Source organism: Pogona vitticeps, chromosome 9, assembly GCF_051106095.1.
Source record: "Pogona vitticeps strain Pit_001003342236 chromosome 9, PviZW2.1, whole genome shotgun sequence".
Classification (NCBI taxonomy): domain Eukaryota; kingdom Metazoa; phylum Chordata; class Lepidosauria; order Squamata; family Agamidae; genus Pogona; species Pogona vitticeps.
In genome coordinates, this window is record NC_135791.1 from 19,518,541 (window position 1) to 19,544,991 (window position 26,451).

At 42.5% G+C, this 26,451-nt stretch overlaps 1 long non-coding RNA gene across 1 annotated transcript; it reads left to right on the forward strand.

Moving 5' to 3' along the window:
- Nucleotides 1-9,410: 9,410 nt before the first annotated feature.
- On the forward strand, nt 9,411-16,752 carry LOC144584320 (uncharacterized). Its single transcript, XR_013538501.1, has 5 exons — nt 9,411-9,630; nt 11,944-12,000; nt 14,187-14,243; nt 15,303-15,329; nt 16,553-16,752. It is a non-coding gene; the product is annotated as an uncharacterized LOC144584320 (long non-coding RNA).
- Nucleotides 16,753-26,451: the final 9,699 nt, after the last annotated feature.

Here is a 26,451-nt window from a genome sequence, read left to right on the forward strand (position 1 = left end):
TGAACATGTTGAGGAGAGAGGAATCCCTAAGTGTGTATGTTTCACTCACCCCAACTCTATACAAAACAAAGATAAAATTCTTGAACACCACCCATTGTGCACTCACTCATTTTTGGATTATAGCCACATCAGCTGCTGCTGTATAGACACCACCATTAAGTTTTAATTGAGTTAATGTGAATCTCAACGGGATGTTCTCCTTTCTCCCGTTCTGAATGTCCCTGGCATCTCTCGTTTCCAAGAGATTTGAAAGAAATGAATCCAGGACACACTCGTAACAGAATTAAACTGTCACAAGCAGATGCAATTCAAGTTAACCCACATGAAAATTATCCTGTTGCCTTTCCTTGTATGGCACAGTGGAAGAACGTGTGTGTATGTGTGTGTGTGTAAATTCACACACAGTGTTTTTCCTGTCTGGTGTTCACATTTAGTCATGCATTTTTACCTACCTTCTGCATATTCTCCATTACTTCTAGTGCAATTTCTGCATATTTTTCAGTGTGCATTTCCCCCCTGTGCAAATTGTTTTATCTTCATTTTGATGCCTCCAAAAACTTCCTCTTTCCTCATTTGTGTGAATTATTGAACAAAGATTAGGCTGGCCATTGAGCCGAGGTTTGGGTAACCACATGATCTATTTTTACACTGGCCAGTCCTCTATTCAAAGACATGCCTGTGAATATATCATGTTAAGGTTTCTCTGCATTTGAAGGACTGCCCAGTCCTCTAAATACAGGTTGGTTTGAAAATAAAGAATAAGTGGAGAGAAACCAGGTCTTTGACGTTGCCCATCCCAAGTGAGCATATGAATTGTGACCTAGGCAGGCACATGTTTGCTAGTGACTTTTCCATACTCCAGTGGGATGCAACATAGTTCTCTTGAAATTGTTTTAAATACAGTGGTGCCTCACAAGACAAATTTAATTCATTCCGTGGTTAATGTTGTCTTACTAAAAATTCGTCTTGCGAAACACGTTTTCCCATAGGAATGCATTGAAATCTAATTAATGCGTTCCTATGGACAAAAGAAGTCAGAACAAAGTCAAATTTGGTTTACAAAGGGTTTAATAATTGTTCTTTAAAGCAATACATATTGGGTAGATGATTTAAAAAAATTCAATCAAAAAACTTTAAAAAAATTGAACATCACTGAAAAACATTTAAAAATCAGCAAACATGAGGCAGGAACAAAAAACGGAAAACATTCGTCTTGCGAAGCACAGCCATAGGAACATTCATCTTGCAAGTCATCAACCCCCATTGACAAAACCATTTGTCTTCCGAGTTTTTTGTCCTGTGAGGCATTTGTTCATCCCCCTTGTGTGTGTGTGTGTGTGTGTGTGTGTGTGTGTGTGTGTGTGTGTGTGTGTGTGATGGGTGTCCTTTTCTTGATGATGTGTAAGTGAAAGCTCTAAGAGCGAATATGGTGCAGGACAGTGGTTCCCAACAATGGGTCCCCAGATGTTCTTGGATTATAACTCCCAGAAATCCTGGCCAGCACAGCTAGTGGTAAAGTCTTCTGGGAGTTTTAGTTCAAGAACATATGGACACCCAAGGATGAGAACCACTGATATAGGGAGTAGAATGTCAGGATGTTGGACAGGACTCCGGAATCCTGTGTTCAAATCTGCTCTTGGCCATATAAACTCCCAGGAAGGGGCAAAAATAGTAAACCACTCCCTGAACATTTCACATCACCCTAAGTCGGAAGCAACTTGACAACACATAAGAAAAACAACAGGTGGATACCCTAGAGAGGTGTCAAACTCAATTTCATCTTGGGCCGCACCAGCATTATGGTTACCCTCAAAGGGCCAGTTGTATTTGAAAGACTATATAAAGGTATCTATTATTTATTATTTATTTTATTTATATCCCGCCAATCTGGTCAGTTACGACCACTCTAGGCAGCTTACAACATAAAAAAGTCAGATAAATACAAAAGGATTATTACATAATCTAATCTTTATCATATTAAATATCATTCTCATTCGGTTATTACTGGTTTTAGTAATAACATAAGTAATAACGAGCTCTGAAAGTAAAAGTCTATAATCAAAGTCTAGAAATAATGGCAGGCAGATATTCAAGTGTACAAGTATTGTATAATTTATTGAAAAGTGAGTTTTAGTAACACCCGTTGACACCCGCTCTACCGCCCCACATGTGTTTGTTTGATTTGTTAATTATTCACAGACGTCTTCAACCTTCCCCTCATGCTTGCCACAGCCCTCAACCCTCATTATCAGCTGGCTCCTTACTCGCTTCCATAGCCGATGAGCAAGAGGAGGTGGAGATGGCCGCTGCTAGGCGATGCCATCAAACAGTCCTCGCCGGAGCCGTAAGAAGAGGAGTGGGCAATAGGGAGGACTACATTTCCCATGGTGCTGTACACTGCTCAAGTGGCTGCACTTTCTGACTCTTCACTGCTTGGAATGCTGGGATTAGAAGTCCCGCTGGGTGGATTCCCAGCATCTTCGCAGAGCATTATGGGGGGGGGACCAAGTAAGCGTCTGTGTATTGTATGCTGCACAGTAGCAGGCAACACTGCGAGGGCCACATGAAATGGGCCAGCGGGCCAGAATTTGATATATGTGTCCGAGACCTTTTCTTCTTGAAACAGATCCCAAGAGATACAAAAAGGCCTGCTTTCAACGAGACCATGAATCTGACAAAATTAATTCCCATCCCTGTCCTCTCTCCATCCGATTTTGGTGGAACCTCCTCTCCAATAACTTCTCTGTCTAGAAATCTGTCATTTATGCTTCATGTTCCCTTTATTTACATGCCATGATAACTAAGGTGCCCTAAATCAACTGCTGACCGAAGGATTTTTATCTTGGGTGGTGTTGGAACCCAAATGCAACGTATCTCCTCATCCTTCTTTAGTCTCCTCCCTTGGAAAATGTTAAAAGGGTGGAGGTGCTAAGCATTCAGCTCAGTCTACAGTGCTTCACAATCGCACCTTATCGGTTTTTAGCTTTATCACTATTTGCAGTTAACCAGAGTATCACACTACTTGACTTGATAACCATATATGTTCATATATGTGTTTTTTTTGGGGGGGGGGAAAGAAAAATAGATTAATGGAGAAAGAACAGAGCAGATGTATGGGCAAGTGCAGGTGAAACTGACATGGACAAGATGCAGAAAAGAAATTGGACGACTCGCTTTCCCTGATTACAATTCTTTGAAATCCCGGCCAACATGGCCAGCAGCCATCGTAACTGGGGGATTCTGGGAACTGTAGTTAAAAAAAATAATTTTACAACTTGGCCAGTAGTTTTGACGTGCCTGTTTCAGCACACTGCAAGAAAGCACAGCTAAAAGAGCATCCACATTAAGAGCAGTCAAGGCCAGTCAGTGTCCTTTGATGCCATCAAGTCATCTCTGGCCCTTGGTCCTCATCCCCTTTAATTCTTTTCTCTTCCGTGATTATTGATCTAGTCCTTGGGGCTTAATAATCAGACCCAGGCAGCTACTTCAGTGAGCCCATTCTTCTTAATTATCAAAGGAGGCTGGCATCCAAACGCCATGCCCTTAGGGCATCTTTGGAGTCTTGGTGATTTTATCCTGGTGGGCTATTAAGCTAAAACAATCAGGTAGCAGTTTTATACATGTTGGACAACATTGCTCAATATCCTTCTTCCGGCCTTCATTGTTCCTCAGGATGCTGCCCCCCTCCCGCTCCAGTTAGATTCCATTTTAGTTTTATTTTAAACTGAGTGCTAAAATAATCCATTTACTTGGACCTGGAAAAGATTCGAGGGTGCCATTAGAAAAGACCTGCTTTAAAACAAAATTGTTCTGACTCCTGTCAAAAGCTTAACATTTATTTATTTATTTATTTATTTATTTATTTATTTATTTATTTATTTATTTATTTATTTATTTATTACCCTGTTTATCTCCTTAAAAGGGACCAAAGGCAGTTTCCATCATTAAATGATAATATTTAAAGCTAAAAACTAAATATACAAATACTAAAAAGGCTGAGACAGATACTGCAGTAACAAAAAACACTAAAAGCAAGGCCAAAACACATAAAAAGCAGTATAAAAAAAAACCCAATACAGGCAATCAGTCATTAAAGGAAAGTTTGCCTGAAGAGAAAGGTCTTTGCCTGCTTGCAGAATGACAGCAAAGGTGGGGCCAGCCTCGTCTCCAGTGGGAGGGAGTTCCAAAGTCTGGGAGCAGCCACAGAGAAAGGCCCTCTCCCCCATCCCCACCAAATGCACTTGTGACGGTGATGGGACCAAAACCTTCCTTTGATGATCTTACCACCCGAGCAGAATCACAACCGGAAATATAGTCCTTGAGACAGCTTGGACCGAAGGCATTTCGGGCTTTGTAGGTTTGAACCAGCACTTTCAATTAATTAACTCCACCCCACCAGCGAAAAATCCACCAAAAATCAGTTGGGCAATCCATTACTGGAGATTGTCAGCATGGCTTTACCTAAGTGTATTTTTTTTAATCCTAGTTAGTGATTAATGCTGGATAGCTCAGTGGTTTAGGTCTCTGGCAAAGATTGGGAGTTCGATTCCCCTCTTATGCCTCCTTGAGAGGGACTGAACCCAATGATCCATGGGGGGGGTCCCCTTTGAACTCTACAGTTCTAAGATCGTTCATGATTACGATCACAATTAAGTATTCTGTACTGTTTTTATTTTTGTTTAAAACTGTTGTTCTGCATCTCAGTTGCCTTAATTGTTTGAGGAAGTCTTCCGTTGGAGATTTTCAATCTACGTTAAGTGACTAGTGTTACAGTATTTCATATTATATTACACCATTGTTAAGGAAGTTTAAACTGCATTCCTCAGATGATCAGACCATTCCTAATGATCAAGTTTCTTAAACAATAAGAAATATAGAAACAGCAACGGGCAGGGAAATGGAAGAAAATTGATTGGAAACTTTCTAATTAAAAATTCTTTTATTCCCTGTACTACAATATTAGAAAAAGCAAGAAGCAACATTTAATCATTGAATAAATTCAAATGAACATGCAGTTGCTGCTGAATAGATTTCAGAGAGTCCACACCACTGACTTTGGTCAGATATTTAAAAAATTCTAGTCTAGAAGAGGAATAAGAATGGCATGTCCTTTTGCATTTTCCCCACATTCAGAGTTTTAAAATATCACTTTTATTTATCCCAATGTAGAGAAATGTATGGATTTGGTAACATTCATGTAAAAGATGAACTGAAAGCAAAATTTCCCTTCTCATTTCCCTCCACCTTGAACTTCACCTCTAGAATCTTCATGTCTAAATGTCCACTGTTGGCCTTGACCACTGAGGGATTCTGGGAGTTGTAGTCCAAGAAGTAATGCTTCCAAGCTGTGAATTAGCATTCTTCCTCCAGCAGCCAATGACCAAATGCCTTCAGCAACCAACCCTACCGAGTGCACATTGGAGGGCTCACCCATGTGCCTTGTCCCCTACTGCCAGCATTCAGATGCGCGTCCTAATAACCCAGTTAGAACTGTCTAGCACACATCCTAGATAAGTTGTCTTTCCATTGTACTGCTGTTGTGCCTTTTTGACTCTGGTGCAGATCAGAATGAAAAGACCACTGACTTTTCCTTTTACATGCAAAGCAGTTGTTGTGTGGCCAGCCTGTTGGTCTAACCTAGATATTTTGTGGTGAGCTCCTCAGCCGCCTTAGACAACCTGGTGAACCAAGACAGCTGCATTCACCTTGAGCTGGCTTAGATCTGGTTACAGATAGAACAGCGGCACTGATCATTCTTCGAAACTCTCTGCCCACGTCAGAACCACACAGAGGGCTGAAGTGGAAGGAGCAGAGATGCAGGCACTGGGAGGACCAGATACGAACGAGGGCATGGTGGGAGATCAGCAGGTTCAACATGCCGCTTTTGCCCCACCCACTGAGAGTTCCACAATCTTGTTGATGGTGTTGTATCATGTGCACAATGTCAAATTAAAAAAAAATTCACACCTAATGGGTAAAGGTGTCAACACCCACTCATGATTCTTGTCTGACCCTTCTACCGACTGTTCTTTTTTGCATCAGCTATCTAGATCTCTTAGCCGGTCTCACCCACTGTAAGCACACCGACCTCTCTCCACCTTGTGCAAACAAGATTGGGGTGCATGGGGTGAACCTAGCTTGCATAATTTTACGCTGTGTGCTTGAGTTTTTCCTATGTGTCAAGAATAGAGATGGGCACAAATTGCTGATTTGGAGGTCCATTGACGACTATAACAGGTATTTGGTGGGCACCCACTTGGAAGCAGACCCCCTTAAGCAACAAATGGGTGAGTCACTGGCCCCAAGTTCTCACGGTCTTAAAGACAGTGAGAACCCAGCCAGCTGCAAATGAACCACCCCCGGACCTCAAGCCACCTTCTCCTTGTCGACTGTTGCTCTGGTTGTGGCCCCAGCGCATTTTCCCCTCCAAGCACTGTAATTGCACAATCCGCAGGGCTGGGAGGTCAGATGGGCTATAACTTACCTGAGTTTAAAATGGGACTCATCAGAAAACCTGTTATATCCACACTACCTGCCACAGCATAAGGACTAGCCATGCTATGTCCCATACCCACCATTGAGCCAATCAAGCTCAACAAGGAAGACATCCAAACCCAAACCGGACAGATGTACACCATCGTTCAGAAAAAAACTCAGGCCTATGCAAGTGGATCCTCTGGTGACCAATTACCGATCCAAGGCCACCGCAGAAAACTCTGCAGACCTCCCTGTTAACACTCCCACGTGCTGTGTTAACGGAGAAAAAATTCCTGGCATCTCTCCATGCCAATCGAGGGACAATCATCGACCACAGAATATGCATGGTTGGATACGTAGCCTTCAAACATTTCGGGTCGCATTAAACATCCAGGATCAATGCCTTTCCACTACATCGGGCCCAATCCTTGCCACCCAGATGTATTACCAATAAATCTGGTGGAAACTGGCCAAAGGCCACCGCCCTGCATAGCTGACTCCACAGCATTCCACACAGCCCTCTCCATACGATGTGGGCTCTGGCTCCAAGGCCCAGGTTGCATGGGGATGCTGCCGCATATCACACTGCCCAAAAAATCTAGCTGTGGCCCAAAATTAAAATGTGCCTCCACCTTGCTGTCACCACAGGACCTGCAGAGACATAAACTAGGTCCTTGCATAGACATTAGGGAGTGTTCTGATATATCTACGATAGTTGGATGAAGACCACAGACCCAAAAGCTTAATTTCATCTGTGTTATATCCCAAGGCTACAGCGGTGGATGCTGCCCCAATTCTAAAGGAATGTGTGCCAAATCTCACCCCTTGCACGCCAACCTGTTCCAACACTATGTCTGTCAGTTTCCAGAACTGGTATTTAGTTAGTGGCGAATTATCTTCATGTTTGAAGAAATAACCCTGATCTTGTCCCCTAACCTCCAAGCATGCACTTGTGGCTTTCACAGGGCAAATGCTTTCCATATGGCAACACGCTAGTGTAAGTTGGGCACCCCTACCTAGTTGATCGGCCTTGGATCGCCGAATGTGGATTTGAACCTTCCTGTCGACAACCCTAACGTCCTGCCATTGCAGAGCTAACCTAGTCTTGTTCTCCTTTCTAGTAGCAACTACCTCGGTAATCCTTAGGTCCCCAAAAAACGTCAACAATGCCACTGCATTAAATAAAATAACTTCATACCCATCCCTGCACAGGCGCTCCCACTGCACTCAGATGCGTTCTAACAGCAAAGGTGAAATGGGAGCCCTGGTGTCCTGAACTCTGCTCCTTTCCTTGGACCACCCCTTGATCATTTCCCTAATGCAGTAATCCGACGAATAATCCTGGTGGCCATTAATTCCAGTGTAGAAAGCCAGCGCTGACAACCTACCCTGTATGGTTCCAGGCACGAATTCCTTTCTATTCAAATACAGAATGAATTGCTGCAGGTGATCTACTGGTGCCAGCCAAACCGGCTCCAGTTGACCAGCTTCCTAAATTCCTGGAACTCTATACTCACGGCCTGGTACCCTTTTCGTGTCCGTGGTGCCAGGGCCAAGCCCATTGCTCTTTCCGTGTCTTCGCACTAATTTGCCAAACCTCTGGGGGCAGAGTCTCCGGGAACTCGTTGGTTTTGGGGTCTAGCTTCTTGAACGGCTCAATCTGTTGGCTCAACAATGCATCAGCTAGTCTATTGTCTATGCCTGGTACATGCCGGGCCTGCACTAGGATGTTAAACTGCAAGGCCTGTAAATGTGAATGCCTTGACTAATGTCATGACTCGTTCAGACTGCAACGTAAGGTTATTTCTGATATAAACAACTGCCTGATTGTTGCACCAAAATCGCACCACGGAGTTTGACCACTCCTTTGCCCACAGCCATAGCGCACCAACTATTGGGAAAAATTCTAGGAATGTCAACTCCCTGGTAATGCCAGTCCTATGCCACTCTTCTGGCCATGTGCTGGCACACCATCTACCTCTAAAACAGATTCCAAACCCCAAAGATCCAGTCACACAGATTGGACCTGAAAGTCCGCCTTCAGCCCTATGTCACCTCTCCAAAATGATATACCCCATTGGACCCTGATAAAAACTGATTCCAAACTCGGAGATCCTCCTTCATACCACATGTGAACATGTCAGTGCCAGTGTTTCAGCTTGGAAAAGTTACGGTACTTTTTTAAAAAATTGCAGCATCCAGAATCCCTCAGCCTCAGAATCCCTAGCAGCTGTGCTAGTTGAAGGACATGAGAACAGTAGTCCCAGAAAGTCACTTCATTCATTCATTCATTCATTCATTCATTCATTCATTCATTCATTCATTCATTCATTCATTCATTCATTCATTCACCGCCCACCAATTCAGTGGCAAGCTACAAATCTGGTCAGTTTACAGCATATTATTTATTTATATTTATTTATTTATTGGACTTATATACCGCCCCATAGCGCTACAAGCACTCTCCGGGCGGTTTACAATTTTTAATTATACAGGCTACACATTGCCCCCCCAGCAAGCTGGGTACTCATTTTACCGACCTCGGAAGGATGGAAGGCTGAGTCAACCTTGAGCCGGTGCCCCAAAACAAACCAATAATATTAACCAGAAAATCTCCAGAGGCAACAGCAATTAAAAAATTAAAATTAAATTAAAACTTTTCAAATTCTGCCTGATGCTTCTAATCTCTGCTCCTGTTTCCGTCTGCCGTTTTTATCGCTGCTTTCAAGAGTGAGGGCAGCATCGCCTTCCCTCTGAGTTGACTTAGTGTCAACTCCATGGACTTCCTGTTGGCCTTGTCTTATCAAAACCAGAGGGAAGAAATGCAACAGTCTCAAAGGGTGACGTGGTCTGAAATGGACAGAAGCAAAAAAAGAATGGAGAGTCCTTGAATCTGTGCACCTCTGTCTTTTGTCGATCATTTGATAGCATTGCTGTTGTTTTTTTAAGGTGCAGCAGCTGGACTGGTTCCCAGAAGGTGGACCCTGCCCCTGAGAAGTTTTAATATAAATAGAAGCTCGGGGTTGCTCTGATTCCCAAACGTACCTTGAAACAGGAAAAGAAGCCAAGAAAACGGAGATGAAATTCCAAGTAGTTGCTGCCTTCTTTGTCATCTGTATTCTCTCCTTGGAGGGGATCAGAGCTGCACCCTCGGTAAGTGTGATGATTTCAGCATAACTTGGCAGCCAGGATGTCAGGGTGATCGTGTGATGATTGAAAGCTTTCAAGTGAAGCATTGAAAACCAGCTTTTTTTTTTTTTCCCAACAATCACTCTCAGAATCCCCAAGCTAAGCAGGGCCAGTGATGTTTAGGGGATTTGGGAAGCTGTAGTCACACACACAAAAAGTGCGTTGAGTTGATTATGGAAAGCATTCAGATTCTTGAGCGTTATGATATGGCTGTAGAAATGAGTAACTGGCTCAAACTGCTGGAAAGCTCAGTGGTTTAGGCTGCAGAGCCAGAAGTTGGGAGTTTGATTCCCCACTGGGCCTCTTCAAGAGGACCTGGACTTGATGATCCATTGGGTTCTTTCCAATTCTAAGATTATATTATTATTCTAAGATCATTGCTTCATGGTGAGAAGTTCATCATCCCCATCAGTGTGATGGGAGGAGATCTTTTCAAAAAGATGACTCCCTTTTATATGATCCTCATCCTTGCCATCATAAACCTGCAACCTGAACTAAAGGTAAACGTAAAGGTTCTCCTTGACAATTTGTCCAGTTGTGTCCAACTCTAGGGACAAGCCATAGAGTCAGTGTTTTGTCCGAAGACAGTTTCCGTGGTCACTTGGCCAGCGTGACTAGACACGGAACGCTGTTACCTTCCCACCGCGGTGGTCCCTATTTATCTACTTGCATTTTTACATGCTTTCGAACAGCTAGGTTGAATCCACTCCGTCATGTTGATTCAGTCTTACGACTGCCGGTCTTCTGACCTTGCAGCACAGAGGCTTCTGCGGTTTAACCTGCAGCGCCACCACGTCCCACTTGCAACCTGAACTAATGCAGCCCAAAATGGAATGCCCCCTTGTATTATTTCTGTATTATTAAATCATCTTCAGCTTGGTCTACCCATTTTTCTCTAAAATAGGCCTGGTGAACAGAACTGTTGCTGGCTAGCATTTTAACAACATGACCTACATGAGCAATAAATCTTACTGATCTTTACTATGAAATAGTTATATTTCTTCTGAGCAACCCTTCCTCATGATCCCAGAAGCATTGGTTCACTAACTTTGGTGTTTCAGAACTGGGTTCTAGAATTCATTGCAGACTTTCTAGTCTGTAATCATTATTAGGGATAGATGCTAATGTATAGCAATGGGGGTGGGAATTTGTCTCCTTTGATTCAGGGTCAAGGTTTTGCATGATTGACTTCTTCAGCCATACACTGTGTCTATCAAATGTATAGTAATGGGGAAAGTATACAAACAAACTAACAAACAACATTTTCCAAAATAAGAATAGTACGCAAATGTGCCCAGACATTTAAAATTTTAGGAACATGCATCCACTTAAAAAAAAATGCTTTTGCCATTTTATTTATGTCTGTATTTATTAGTTTATAAGTATAACCTCATGCAGAAAAGAGATGTAAGAAGACATAAGGAAAATGAGAAAAATAACAGATCTTTGCTGACTAAAGTGTTGACTTTTACGTCAAGTGCAATGTTGTCCTATATATGCCTATCCTGGGCTTTTAAGAGTCATCAGCATTTTTTATTCTGTTCTGCTTCGTATGCCTTCGTACCATCCCAAGGGAGTAAGCATTTTGAAAGTGATGTTTTCGTTAACTAGAAAGCAAAGTTAGGGGGGGGGGGAGGGAATGCACTTGCTGAACTTCTACATGTCTAGCAAGTTAGTGCATAGGCACTAACCAATAGCGTAGGAGACCTAGACCAATAAAGTTGGCAGCCCAACTTTTCTGTGAATCTTTCCCTGGGTTTGTTCCACACTTTCCTTATTCATACCCAGTGTTACTAGTTCTTTACATCCCACATATCTACCTTCTCTTCCTCAACCAAATTCATTCTAGAGATTTATAGCAGATCCTAATCTGATTTATATTTTCTGACACTAAGCAACAGAAGTTATCTTTCCTCTTTCTAGTCATCTATTCTTCTTCTTCTTCTTCTTCTTCTTCTTCTTCTTCTTCTTCTACTACTACTACTACTACTACTACTACTACTACTACTACTACTACTACTTCTACTTCTACTACTACTACGGCTTCTCAGTGTGGTATAGTGGACAGAGTGATGGACTAAGATTCTGGAGAACTGGGTTAGAATCCCCACTTGGCCACGGAAACTCAATGGAGTTGGGGAACTGGTCAAACCATTCCCTACATATCTCACTTACCTCACAAGTCATATTAGCGTTTGGTATAAATTGGTTCCCGATTTGATGGCACAGAATACACACATACAAATAACACTGCTATTTTTATTTGCTTTTTTGCAGAATGTGGGCAGTTTTAATGGCAACAATGTAGGAGGTGGAATCATAAATGATAATGGCGTAAGTATCCAGGAATCTTTGAAGACTGTGTGCTTGATCAGGAGTAAGATGCTCTCTTTTTAAAATTATAGGAGAGTTTTCAATGAATTCTGCTTCCTTCCTTTGGTAGAGAGCAGATCTGATTGTTTAATAAAATTTAAGGATGCATTTCTGCAATAAAACAAGAATTTCTCCTCCAGATTAAATTTCTATTTCTCCTCATTCAGGAATAATACTGTGGCATCTTATTCCCAGTGGATAGAAGGGACTGAGCATAGAATAGGCAGGTTTGCAGAAAGGGTCTATGTGGCTCAATCAGACCGTTAATCCCAGCTACAGTGGACCTACTGATTGCAAATAAATTTATGTAAGTTTGTGATCAGATGTCTAGGAACCAAACTGAAAAAGTTTGCTTTGCAGAGAGTGATCTCCCTTAAAGAAACCCTTCTGTTTTCTGGGGGATCACTCCAGCCCCCAAAGTAGCAGCCCTACAACTTGGGCCAAAAAGGTCCATCTTGGGCATGGATCAGGGTTAAGCTGGACTGCAATTCCTCATATGTTGTGTGGATGCACAAGCAGTCCTAAAGGCAATCAGTTTCCCCATGTGATCACACCCTAAATTGACTTAGGGTGTGATTCATTTATCGGATCTCCTCCATCTGGATTTCATTCATAACCTACTGCTTAGTGGCTACCCATCCATTTTCTTTGGCTGGTAAAAAAATACAGTAATTTGGTAAAAGGAAATGTGGGCAGAAGGTCTTGTAAAGCCACTTAAAGGGCAGCCAAGATAGGATGGTTGCTGTTGCAGAAAAGGGTGCGGCTTTAAAGATTAGCAATATGCCTTGCCGATGTAGATTTCTTACCGATTCAAGTTTAAAGACCTGCCAGCCAAGGTGCCCTCTCTTTTTCCTCAATCAGTGGGCCTTTGGCTGCCATTTTAAATTTTCCATAATGCCACAGAGAGATGCTTCTTCAAAGAGTCCATTGAATTGTGTGATATATAAAACCACAGGGAGCCTCTAGAGCCAGTTCCCCATAGGAAGTAGAGCAGGGTCATAATGGGTCATAATGGGCATGCCAGCTGCTTAAAAACTAGCAGCTGATGCCAACTCTCTGTGCTTGCCATTTCCTGCTAAACTCGTTTCTTTGTAAAGTTATGGGTATTACAAATTGCTACAGTAGATTCATGAGTGAGTGACAAACGTTTATTCTGACCATGTAAACTGCCCGCTTCCTGAAACCTTTGATGGCATTTACAAACTACAACAACACAAGCAAAATAGGGGAAGTAAAATTAAACAAATTTCACAAATTATATGCGAAAAGCAGGGGACAATTTCAGAATTGCAGATCAGAAACCTGCAACAGGAGCAGTCAGGGAATTACATTCATCACTTGTAAAAATAGAAAGAATTGACTCAGAAGAATTGGAAAAATAAGAGATCCAAGGTTCAAGGGGAAAAAATTCAGAGGTGAAATGAGCAGGGCATTGAAACAGTATATGATCCAGGGTGTCAGGCATCTCTAAACAAAAAAAAAAGGGGGTCTTTTTTCATGAGGGATATTAAGAAATTGACCGGCATGGGTGGCCGAAGGAAAAAATATTAAAACGGGCTAACATAAAAGCTCTTCTTAAATGTGGGTTTACTAGGGAATGGAGATAATTGGGAGAATGATCCTGAGATGGAAAAAAACAACAACAGAAAGAAGGGAACATACAGGATTAAGGTTATTACATAGGTAATCGAATTTGGCTTGACAGAGCTTGTCCTTGATTATGGAATAAGCCCTAGTGAGATTCATATCTACCAAAGATTCCAGGGATATGTGAAGCGCTTCCATAAGTCATCCTCAGTAATTATGAGAGCTTGGAAATTTAGCATGGGAAGTAGTGTTAGATTGGCCCTCCTCTGTTCCGTGAGTCTCACAAACATGGCCAGTGAGATGGGTCAGTAGAAAAGAGCCTGCAGTATTTGTGGCCGCTCTCCCTGTGAGCTGGGATACTGATTTCTCAAGGTCCTCATTCACACCAAGAGCCTCCACAAATCACAGAGGTCCTCCCCTTGGATGTGACATTCTGAAAAGAATGAAATCGAAACAAAGAAGAGAAAGGAATGAAAATGGGGGGATTGGGTGTGACATGTTCTCTCTACCCATTAAAGAACCACAACTCCATAACGCGTTCTCTTGCATCCTGCCTCTAGAATTCCGGGAACTTTGATGGCAACTCGGCTGGTGACAACAGCTTCGACAACAATGGAGTAAGCACTGGGAATCTAACCGTTCAGATATGCCTGCCATGTTATCAAGCCGGTCCTTTCCCTAGATCTGGCAATTGGCTACCAGCCAAAGCTTCAGATTATTTAGTAGAATGGTTCCCACATATGAGCCCCCAGATGTTCTTGGACTACAGCTCCCAGAAGCCCTTGTTAGCATGAAGAAGGGTCAAGACCTCTAGGAGCTGTAGTCCACAAACATCAGAAGGTTCAAGTTTGGGAACCTTTCTGTAGCATTTCAAGATAGCAGAATAGCTACCTTAGGCTAGGAACAGGAAACTGTGTCCTCTCAAATGTTACTGGATTGTAACTCCCAACAAATTTAGTTAGCATGACCAGAGGTGAGAGTTTATGGGAGCTAGATTCCCAAACCTTTTGGAAACAGTTGCTTACCCCTGCAATAGATCTATTTCCAAAGCAAGAGTGAACTCTCAAATCCAAATTTCTAAGTCTTCCTTAGCTATGAGAATAGCACTCCAGGTAGCCCTTGGACACCTCTAGAAGTGCCAGCTAAATAATATTTTCTAAAGTGCAAGCAGAAAAAAAGCAGATGAAAGAAACTTGTACAGTGGACCCTTGACTTACAGACGGCTTGACTTACAGACTTTTTGAGTTACAGACTTCTCTGGCCGCAAAATTTAGGTTTGACTTGCAGCCTGAGAATTGACTTACAGACCAGAAAAAACCCAAAATGGAACAAAAACGGCCTGTTACGGGATTAATCAGTTTTCAATGCACTGTAGGTCAATGGAGACTTGACTTACAGACTTTTTGACTTGAGAACCGCCTTCCAATACGGATTAAGTTCTCAAGTCAAGACCCCACTGTACTATAACCTTGAATGATTTCCCCACTATAGATCTGGGGTCTGGAGAGTGGGTTGTAACCATCCCAGCATTTTCCTTCCATATTTCTTGATGCATGCTAGAATGTTCCAAGGAGGCTCTGTCCTGCAACCTTGGAAATGCCAGATACAGAGTAAGCTTGCCCAGAGGTATTAATGGAGATATACCACGTTGTCACCATTGTTTTTATGTCTTGCAGAATTCTAACAGTGGCCCGATTGTCTGGGTGAGTATAGACAAACTGGGACTTCTTTGTGAAGGCTAAAACCACAGAGACGTTCCTAAGAACAGCTGAGGGAGTTGGTTATGTTTAAGTTGGAGAAGAAAAGGCTGAAAAGCGGTATTACAGCTGTATTCAAATATTTGAAGAGCTGTCATGGAATGACTGTCATGTAAAGAAGCCATTCTCAACATTTGGCCCCCTGGAGGCCCCCTGGCACATTGGGAGGGGGCCAGAGATGGGAAACATTCTTCACAGGAACAATCCTGATTCATCCTATGTTTCTTTCATGTTATGTTTACGGTCAAGGCCAAAAAAAGGTTAAGAATGGCTGATGTAAAGGGTGGAGCAAGCTTGTTTTCTATAGCTCCGAAGGCTAGGACCAAAACTTATGGTTTCAACTTAGCAAAAAAGTGATTTTGACTAAACATTGGGAAGAATATTTGGAAGGTTAAGAAGAGTTTTCCAGACAATAAGAACACTTTGAGAGTCAAATGGACTTCCTTGGAAGTTAAGAGTTTTTTTTAAAAGAGAGGTTGAATGGCCGGTTCTCAGGGATCTTTGAGCGATGTTTTTAATTACCTTCAGAGTCTCTTCCATCTGCGTGATTTAGTGATGTGATGATTCACTGCTGTGGTATCCCCAGCTCAGCCCAATACAAGTAACGTGCTGCCGTGCAGTTGTACGTAGAGTTGCATCTGTATAAACGGAACAGCTGTATCATGCCATCACACAAGGATGGTGACATGGACCAAGGATTCCTCTAAGGTTAAGTTGTATTCACACATTCAGTCTGTGCACTGGACGTTTGCCCCAAAGTTCTAACACTGGGCAGGGAAGCAAGAGCCAGGAAAGAATATTAGTATTGATACCCCTAAAGAGGGCAGAAAAGGGGCAAACACAAGCCAGAAAGGAACTAAACAAAATTCTCCCATTACAGTATCATAAAATGTAATAGTATAATCCCAGTATAATCAAAAGCCGGTTGTTTTTAGTATCCTAAAATTCTAAAAATTGTAGAAACCTAGGGCGAGTACCCTTTTTCTTTAAAAAAACACATAAATGACAAAATCTTACAGCCAATATAGATACTGGTTATGCACATTGGGACTATAAGAGTTGTCATTTCCAAAATTAAAATTCCCAGACTCTTTTTTCCCCCTCCTTCCTAACCCCCTTTTTGTGTTCTACTTAGATTTTCATAGGTATCTCTTTTCTTCTTTTTACAGTATTAGACATCAAGAAACCCACCACATAAGCTGCCTGGATGCTCTCCACTATGTCGTTTCCCCCAAGAACTCCATTTCTGTCATTCTCTCTTGGATGAGTCCCTCCTGCTGTTGACAAGCTTGTCCTGGTTGATGCTGACCCCCCTCCCCTTTTACCTCTTCAACCCCCTTCTGCAAATAAAGAAATCCAAATTCACAAATGACTTATCAGATCAATTAATGTGCCCAAAGGGTTCCAAAGAGCTAAGCCAGGACACTGGAGGAACATATCTTCATCCATCCATCCATCCATCCATCCATCCATCCATCCATCCATCCATCCATCCATCCATCCATCCATCCATCCATCCATCCATCCATCCATCCATCCATCCATCCATCCATCCATCCATCCATCCATCCATCCATCCATCCATTCATTCATTGTCTTAGAACTTCAGAGCTGGAAGGGACCCTATGGATCAGGAGGCAGAGTGAGAAATTGAACTCCCAACCTGCCTAAACCACTGAGCTATCATTCATCCATTCATCTGAAGGCTCTTATGCCTTGCTTTACAGCCAAATAGTCTCCCAGAGTGAGTTACCAAAAAAAATATCCCTAACTAAACAAAACAAAGGTGCACAGGTTTTCAATGCTCTCCATGCCCAAGTAAAGGGTACACAGATTGATGCAGTGCAGACCTGTCCTATCTCCTTATGGCGACACTCTGACCTGATGCTTCTCTGGATCAAGAATACTATTTGTGCAATTCTAGATCTCTTTGAAAGAACAACACAAATTCTTCTTTCAAATGGGGAAAATTCAAGTGGCTGTATAGGGGTGGGAGCCACGCACTGCCATTAAATTCAGGAATATAGGCAGGATTTTATTTCTGCCCATAGGTACCCATCTAGCAATTGTACACAGTCCAGCAAGCTGTGAGATCTGCACCACTACACAGAAGAAGTAAGTTAGATATTGGTGATGCAGGAAAGACGGATGCTGGTGTACTACTTCTGACCTAGACCATCAAAGCCCAAACAGAGGCATTCATGCTCAACCAGACACACACAGCCTTAAATGAGTTTAAACAGAAAAGAAAGAAAATTCCACAGCAGACATTTTAGCTAACAATGATGATACACATTTTTACTGCACTCTATGCTGTGTAGAGTGCTTAGAAAAACAGCTGCAAGGGGCTATATAGCACATGGACACTTCACTCTGAGCCCTCCTTAGCACATAAGTGGTTGGAATTTCCAGAATATCTCTTAGGTTCTATTGGATGGTGAGGCTGTCATTCCACTTCACTTTGCCTGCCAGCAGTTTGGTCTTCATTGAGGTCCATTTCCTCATTTCGAATCAGTGGGTTTCTTTCACTGAGCATTTCTAATCTCATCGATGCTGGATGGAGCATAAAGGTTCCGTGGTGACACTGCTCTGCCCTGTGGCCAAGGCAGTTCTTTGCTCCATCCTATAATGTCATCCCAAGATCTCACAAATTGCCTTGACCCAGCCTTCTTTTGTACATTGGGCCACAGGTTGTGTCCCCCCCTACAAAAAAATAAATAAATCCAGTTGTATGATCCTAATCTTCAGAGTTACACAAACAGACCAAGGAATTGAAGGCTAAGCAGCAGGGGGAGGGACGGACCCAGGCACTAATTCCAAGTTGTAACGATGACCAGCAGGAGGGCATGTGATCAAAACCAATGTGAATCCAAAGTCTGATCAACTTTGAGTAGAAATTATGGCAGGTTTCCATCCATTCCCTTCCTTTTCCTCATTCTGAGGTAGGCCTATAGGATGCCTGCTGCCACATGACCGTAGAAACCAAGAAATCTCAACTGGATCAATTTAATCAGGAGTGGCGGAAACTGATTCTGTCATACAACATCTCCAACAATCCTTGACAGGATCTGGGACACCCAGTGTGATGCAGTGGATAGAATGATGGATTAGGACTCAGGAGGTTTATGTTAGAATCCCTGCTCAGACATTGAAACTGATGGGTTTGGGATGGGGTGGAACCGGTGAAACCACTCTTTAAATGGTTGCTGTGGGTTTTTCGGGCTCTTTGGCCATGTTCTGAAGGTTGTTCTTCCTAACATTTCACCAGTCTTTGTGGCCGGCATCTTCAGAGGACAGGAGTCAGAACACTGTCTATGCTCTGTTGCAGTTTGTTGGATAGTTGAGTATTTATAGCTGTCAGAACAGTTTTTGTCCTTTTCAGGAAATTATGTTAATCAGCATGTTTTTGTTGTGGATGTATTGTTGTGATAAGGGGGAGAGATGATCTGTCACTGTGATTGATCTCCTGAAAAGGACAAAAGCTGATCTCACAGCTATAAATATTCAACTATCCAACAAACTGCAACAGAACACAGACATCCTTCTGACTCCTGTCCCTCTGAAGATGCCAGCCACAGAGACTGGTGAAATGTTAGGAAGAACAACCTTCGGAACACGGCCAAAGAGCCCAAAGAACCCACAGCAACCATCAGATCCCAGCCGTGAAAGCCTTCGAGAATACATTCTTTAAATGTTTCATTTAACTTGAGAACCCCAATAAGGTCACTATAAGTTAGTTTGGACTTGGTGGCACATCACACACATACAGAGAGAGAGGGGGAGAGAGAGATCAGAACTTTATTTTAAAAGAACTAATTGTGTCAACTCCTGCGTCTTGGCACCCAAGTGGCTGCTATCGATTTTTAAAACAAAACGGGGCAGAAAAATGCAGGGAAATGCTTCCTGGTTTCCTCTAATGACCAATTCTGATAATGCAGTCTGAAAATATTAACAAACCGCAAAAGGAAAAAAAATACTTCCCTTGCCATCTGAGATAGATAACAGAAGGCCATAAATATGAAAAATCCCTTTTAAATGCCTCTAAAATGCTCTTAAGATGCTTTTGGAAAGGAGTTCGGTGGCACTTGTTACTCTGGTATGACACATGTATATTACTTATTAGATTCAAAAAATAATGATGTGACTATTTGTTCCATTACTTGTCACTCCAAAAGTCATTAATTACAGGTATCTATGTTTCTGGTCACTTCAACTTGTTCTGTCTGGAGCTGATGGAGTTTAACATGGGGAGGGAAGAGATCTTAAAAAAAAAAAACCCATGCATTTGCAACAGGACAGTTGCCCTTAACAAGTTGATACTAGAGATGAGCACGAACCAGGAAAATGGTGATTCGTGTCGGTTCATCGCTATTCACGAACCACGAACTTTCATGAACTTTCTGACAAAATGAAATGTTTCATAGTTTGTGCAATTTGGGAATTCCATGAGCGGTAAAATGGCCCATGAGAAAGTTAAAGATGCCAAACGCACAACTAGTTTCCAACCAATTCTCTTCCCCACCCCCTCCAAGTTTGGTGAAGATTGGATTTGGGATGTCAGAGTTAAAAAAGCAGATCCCCTCTGGAACGTTTTCTTCAGCAGCTAGTTGAAACCTCGAATCACACAAACCGTGAAGTGTATGAATCACCAGCACGAATAAGAGTTAGGCATTTCATTTTATTCTGGGCAGATGCATTTCCCCAAAGTGCCCCATTGTTGTTGTTTAGTCATTTAGTCGTGTCTGACTCTTCGTGACCGCATGGACCAGAGCACGCCAGGCCCTCCTGTCTTCCACCGCCTCCCGGAGTTGGGTCAAATTCATGTTGGTTGCTTCGATGACACTGTCTATCCATCTCGTCCTCTGTCGTCTCCTTCTCCTCTTGCCTTCACACTTTCCCAACATCAGGGGCTTTTCCAGGGAGTCTTCTCTTCTCATGAGATGGCCAAGGTATTGGAGCTTCAGCTTCAGGATCTGTCCTTCCAGTGAGCACTCGGGGTTGATTTCCTTCAGAATGGATACGTTTGTTCTCTTTGAAGTCCAGGGGACTCTCAAGAGCCTCCTCCAGCACCACAATTCAAAAGCATCAATTCTTCGGCGGTCAGCTCTCTTTATAGTGCCCCATAACAAACAACAAAACAGCCCAATTCACGGGGTTTTTAGCTTTGTGGTTCTTTCTGTGGCCATCTCAAGTTTCAGACACAAGGACTGAAAATTTCTTCTCTTTCCCCCTTTTGTAGATGAAAAAGAAAATGTTTCATTTGCAAGAGTGAATGTTTTGTCCCTTTGGGAGGTTAATAAGGGAAGATTACATACATTATTCCCTGTTTTTCAATGTTGGGATTAAAAAAAAAACATGCCAAAGTGTTTTTGCATAAAAAACAAGAAAAACCTTAGTCCAAATTCTCCTGTTGTTTTTTTTCTGCCTGCAGAACCAAAGTACAGATGTCCTTTTTAAAAAGTTTTATTAACAGGCCATAGAAATAATAAAAATAGTAGCAAAGATTATAATACAAGACCTGTATAACCCAGTTACACATACAGTCGCATATACAACAATAAATGTATCTTTATGAATAATACAACCCATTCCAATAATCGATGAATGCATGGTTTGGTCTATAAAGTTGAGGAGACAGCAAACCAGTACTTCAACCGACTTCTCAAAATGTCATCCTCTCTATTCAATTCCAGGCCAAAAAACCAACAAAGGATGCCAAGCATTATTGAAATTATCTTTTTTTATTTCTCCTCTAAGCAATATATAACACAAGTAGTCATTTTTTTCCTTTCAGTGCTATGGCTCATATCCTATCCAAATCTCTTCGGAAGGCACATCCTTGAGCATTCTTCGACGTTGCTGCAATTTTTTAGAAGGCCATGGATATGGAGACTAGTTAGTCTCAGTTAGCCCAAGTGAATTCTGCAACTTGGCTTCCTAGCGTGGAAAAGATGAGATTCTGGCCTTGGCATTTTGCGGTGAACAACTTTATTTATTTATTTATTTATTTATTTATTTATTTATTTATTTATTTATTTATTTATTTATTTATTTATTCATTCATTCATTCATTCATTCATTCATTTATTTATTTATTTATTTATTTATTTATTTATTTATTTATTTATTTATTTATTTATTTATTTATTTATTTATTTATTTATTTATTTATTTATTTATTTATTTATTTATTCTTACCTCACCTTCTCCTAAACAAGGACTCAAGGCAGTTTACATAAGCAAAAACACAACATTCAAAGCCAAAACCAGTAACCTATTCAAGTATTAAAGAAGAATTAATAACATTCTAATTAAAAAAATGTTGGGTGAAAGCGTTACAAAAACAGATCTAGGAGCAACCAATACAAACCATTCTGTTTATTGTCTCCTAGACAGTAAGTCACATCCCTTCCTGCAGTGATTGTTGAGTTTTGTTGTTTTACATGAGGCAATTCGGTTTTTTGAGACAACAATTTCTGGTAAGGACGTGAAAATTAGTGAGTACACATACCATATTTCATAGGCCTGAAGATGCACGTGGTCCTAGCTTGCTGGTTGAGGACTCAAATAAAATCTTCTGAGGACCTTGTGTGTCATACTTTTGCTCTTGACAATCTGACAGAAACACCCTTCTTGTGATGCTATTGTTCCACAGTTTTCTTAGTTCTAGGGACCCTAGAATTCAGCCCCCGGGGAATTCTGGAAGCTGTGCAGGTCAAGAAAAGCAAGCTTTAAAACAGGGATGTGATGTTCACAGCTTCTTGCTCTTAGCAAGACATTGGGGAAATCCCTCTTTTCTTCTTGCACTGCAATTTATCTGTGCAAAGTCACCACTAGCTGTGCTGGCCAGGATTTCCGGCAGTTGTAGTCCAGGATAACTGTTACTGACGTAAGCCAAGGACTGCTTCTCAAGCGAGGGATCTTTGCTTACAAGACTTTTGCCTGGCCACCAACTATTGTAAAACCAGGAGGAGATCTGTACAGTGGTGCCTCGCAAGACGAACGCCTCGCGGGATGAAAAACCTGCAAGGCGAATGGTTTTTGCGATCGCTGTGGTGCCTTGCAAGATGGCTTCTTCTATGGCCGTGCTTCGCAAGACATTTTTTCCCCAATACCAATGCCGCGCAAGACGAAAATAATTCATTTGTCTTGCGAGTTTCCCATAGGAATGAATTGCAATGCATTCCTATGGGAAACTGTTTTTTGCAAGACGAAAATTTCGTAAGACAGCACTACTTGTGGAACAAATTAGTTTCGTCTTGCGAGGCACCACTGTAGTTTGAAGAGTACCTTTTTTCGCCTCTAATTCCCAGAATCCTCCTAGTGACCTGACAGTAAAGGCCAAAGTACACTATCCATATCAGTCTCTTGGGAGTTGCTGCCTCAGAGAAACTTTCCTCCCCCAGGTTCCAAAGTCCCTCAAGCCTCAATGAGCTTATGGAGTATTTTTTGATGACGTTCTCCATGATAACTGAACAAATGATGGAGGGTTGCAACCCATTGGTTTCTTTCTCTCCCTTAAACTTCCCAATTAATCACCGTTGGCAATGGTCTTATCAACATCCAAACAAATCCTACCTTTTCTGTAAATGTGCGCTGCCCCTTTCCTAAATGCTCTGCGGCCCTTCCTTCAAGGTCAAGTTCCATGAACCCTCAGTGCGTCTTGGCCCAGTTTATTCAAACCAAATTTCCTCCACCATGAGCAAATAAGTGAAGTTTAAACAAATATGAAAGCAAAGGTTGTGGAGGGGTCTGAGTGACAAGCGATAACCAAGGAAACCTGCCTACTAGTTCCCACTGAAAGCCACCAAGTAACTAGGCCATTCTAACCACTGCGTCTCTCTCTCTCTCTCTCTCTCTGTCTCTGTCTCTCAGTCTAACCAGCCTCTTGCAAGGATAAGGGGAGCGAGAACCCTATATGCAAACTTAAGCACCTTGCAAAAGGCTTGGGGACATCAAAAGGTAGCCAACAAGTCATCAAACAGATAAACCATCCTAAAAAAATTAGGATTGTATTTCTATGCATGTGTGTGCATGTCCCTGGGGCCATGACCACACATGCATCTTTAATAAAGAGCTGTGCTAGCACTTCATTCATTTCTGGGAACAAACCAGGCTGCACATACACCCCAGAGCATGGCAACGTAGCTTTCTTGGGCTACGTTTCTCAGCGCCAATCAAAAAGTGTGGCCAATGATCATAAGTGGGATTGATTGATTGGTTGGTTGGTTGGTTGGTTGGTTGGTTGGTTGGTTGGTTGGTTGGTTGGTTGGTTGGCTGGCTGGCTGGCTGGCTGGTTGGTTGGTTGGTTGGTTGGTTGGTTGGTTGGTTGGTTGGTTGGTTGGTTGGTTGGTTGGTTGGTTGGTTGGTTGGTTTGGTTGGCTGGCTGGCTGGCTGGCTGGCTGGCTGGCTGGCTGGCTGGCTGGCTGGCTGGCTGGCTGGCTGGCTGGCTGGCTGGCTGGCTGGCTGGCTGGCTGGTTGGTTGGTTGGTTGGTTGGTTGGTTGTCTATGCTGCCTTTATCTGGGTAGTGGGACCCAAGGTGAAACCTTGCCTAGCTTGAGACCTTGTTATTTTCTGTTCACAAGGATATCCAGAAAGCTTTCTTAGGATGGGTTGATCTCTGAAGCCCCGAATAGACATGGTCTAGAGGGGCGGGGTAAAAATCAAATAAATAAATAAATAAAAATAAATAAATCTCTCCATACTGTAGTCACTGACTTGTGACAGTAATCCCTGCTCTCAGACAGAGATTTTTCCCAGCCTTACCTGCAAAGATCTGGGACTGAACTGGGAAATATTCTCCTGGCACCAAGATATAGTCTTGCCTGCTTCTTAGAACTTGCTTTCTTGTTTTGCATGTTGCAAGCCACAACCGACTGTTGCCCCGTCACAATATCCTAACCCTCCTTCTCCAAACAGAGTGAAGCATGCAGAGCCACTCTTTATGCAGCCCCCGATGCACAACATCTGTTCAAAAGGCAATTAGGGGTTGCTTGTCCTACTCTGGGCTCATCACGAGAAGGCAAAATTCTCTAGAAAAGACCATTATTCTGGGAAAGGTGGAGGGCAGCAGCAGGAAAAGAGGAGAGCCAAATACAAGAGGGACTAACTCTCTAAAGGAAGCCATATAGTTGAGTTTACAAGAGTGCAGCAAGGCTGTTGAGGACAGGATGTTCTGGAGATTGCTCATTTATAGGGCCATCAAAAATCAGAACTGATGTGGTGGCACATAATGTGTGACATGTAAAAAGCAAAGGCCGGGCTTGCAACATGTTTGCGGCCACACAGCCTTGAACAAAAAGATGCAAAGCGTTCTCTCCTCCACCCTCAAATATCATTGATGTCTTGGATTTTCCATGGAGCGTCAAGGGAAAGGAATTGTAAAAACAGGATTGCCTTCTATCAGGCTCAGTAAACACGAAGAATTACAATGTTCTGCAAGAGCAGTATGGCATAATATGGGGTAGAATATCTCGGTAATGCCTTGATCTTCCAATGAAAGAAAATAAGCAAGGCTTGGGCCTTCAGGGAGAGGGAGTAGGAGGGATTTCTAGAGAGGGCAAGAGGACACCAGTCTTGTTCGGAACCACGGTGGGCCACTGGCTTAGATGAACTGATTGTTTGACTCTAATGCAACCTAAAGCAGCTTCCCTTGTTCCTATGTAAAAGAGCCTGGAGTTCAGAATGTATGTGATTAACAAGAAAAAGAAAAGAAAAAAAGAGAGAGGTGCAGGTTTGTCTTGGGAAGGTGAGAGGGTGGGACTAGGCAAAATAGACATTCCTTCCTTGGAAGGATGAATCACTGGGTTTGGTCTTCGGAGTTTGGCACTCCCCTCGATAACACCTAATATAAATACAGCCCATTGTGTTGCCATCACTCCCAACCTAATCCAAGGGACAAGGAGCGGAAAGGATGGAGATCAGGTTCGTGGCTGCCTTGCTGGCTGTCTGCTTGCTCTCTTCGCAGAGCATCAGGGCTGCACCTGCGGTAAGAACAGATCTGGTTGACGGCACAGTGGGAGGTGGGCAGGAGGTGTGCGTTTTCATGCCAAGACTGGATCTCAGGGAGACTTGACAATCTGGCTGGATTTCAGAAGTCGGCTTTGAGTCTTGGAACCCCAGAGAGTTTCAGATGTTGTTTTTCATGATAGGATGGGATGGAGTGGAGTCGAAGAGCTTGGAAAAAGGAGAGCTGGCTGCCTGCCTGGTTTCTTACACTTTGTGCTGTCATTACATGTCATCAAGTCATTTCTGATTTAAGGCCACCTTATGAATGAGCCCTCTCCAAGATATCCTGCCCTCAACAGCCCTGCACAGCTCTTGCAGACTCGAGCCTGTGATTTCCTTTAGCGAGTCTGTCCATCTTGTATTCGGTCTTCCTCTTTTCCTGCTGCCTTCCACCTTTCCCTGCATGATGGTCTTTTCAAGATGTTGCCCAAAGCAGGACAGCCTCAGCTTCAACATTTTTGCTTCCAGAGATAGTTCAGGCCCAATGTGATTTTAGGGCCCAGGTGTTTTTTTGTTTTTTTTCTTTTGTTTTTTGTCTTTTTAGCAGTCCAGGGTATCTGCAAAACCATCCTCCAGCATCATATTTCAAATGATTTTTTTCCCATTCAGCCGTCTTCACAGACAAATACTCAAGGAGCCTTCAGCTTCTAAATATTAGTAGTCTCTATAAAAATTGTCTCTGTTCATGGGGTATTCTTGGCAAAGATACTGGAGTGGCTTGCCAATTCCTACTCCAGGTGGATTGCGTTGAGTTGGAACTCTCCACGATGACCTGTCCATCTTGGGTGTCCCTGCACGGCATAGCCCATAGCTTCTCTGAATGACTCAAGCCCCTTCACCACAACAAGACAACAAAAATAACAATTGTCAAGCTGTGACTCAGCTAGGAAAACCTTTAGCGCATCATTAAAAACACACATTAAAAAAGAACACATGTTTGAGCACAATTGACCTTTGTTAATTTGTATGCATAGCCGTACTTTTGACAATAATCAATGGAATGCTTCTCCATCGTATGGGAGACTATTAACTGGTGAAATGGTGATCATAATTGGGTAT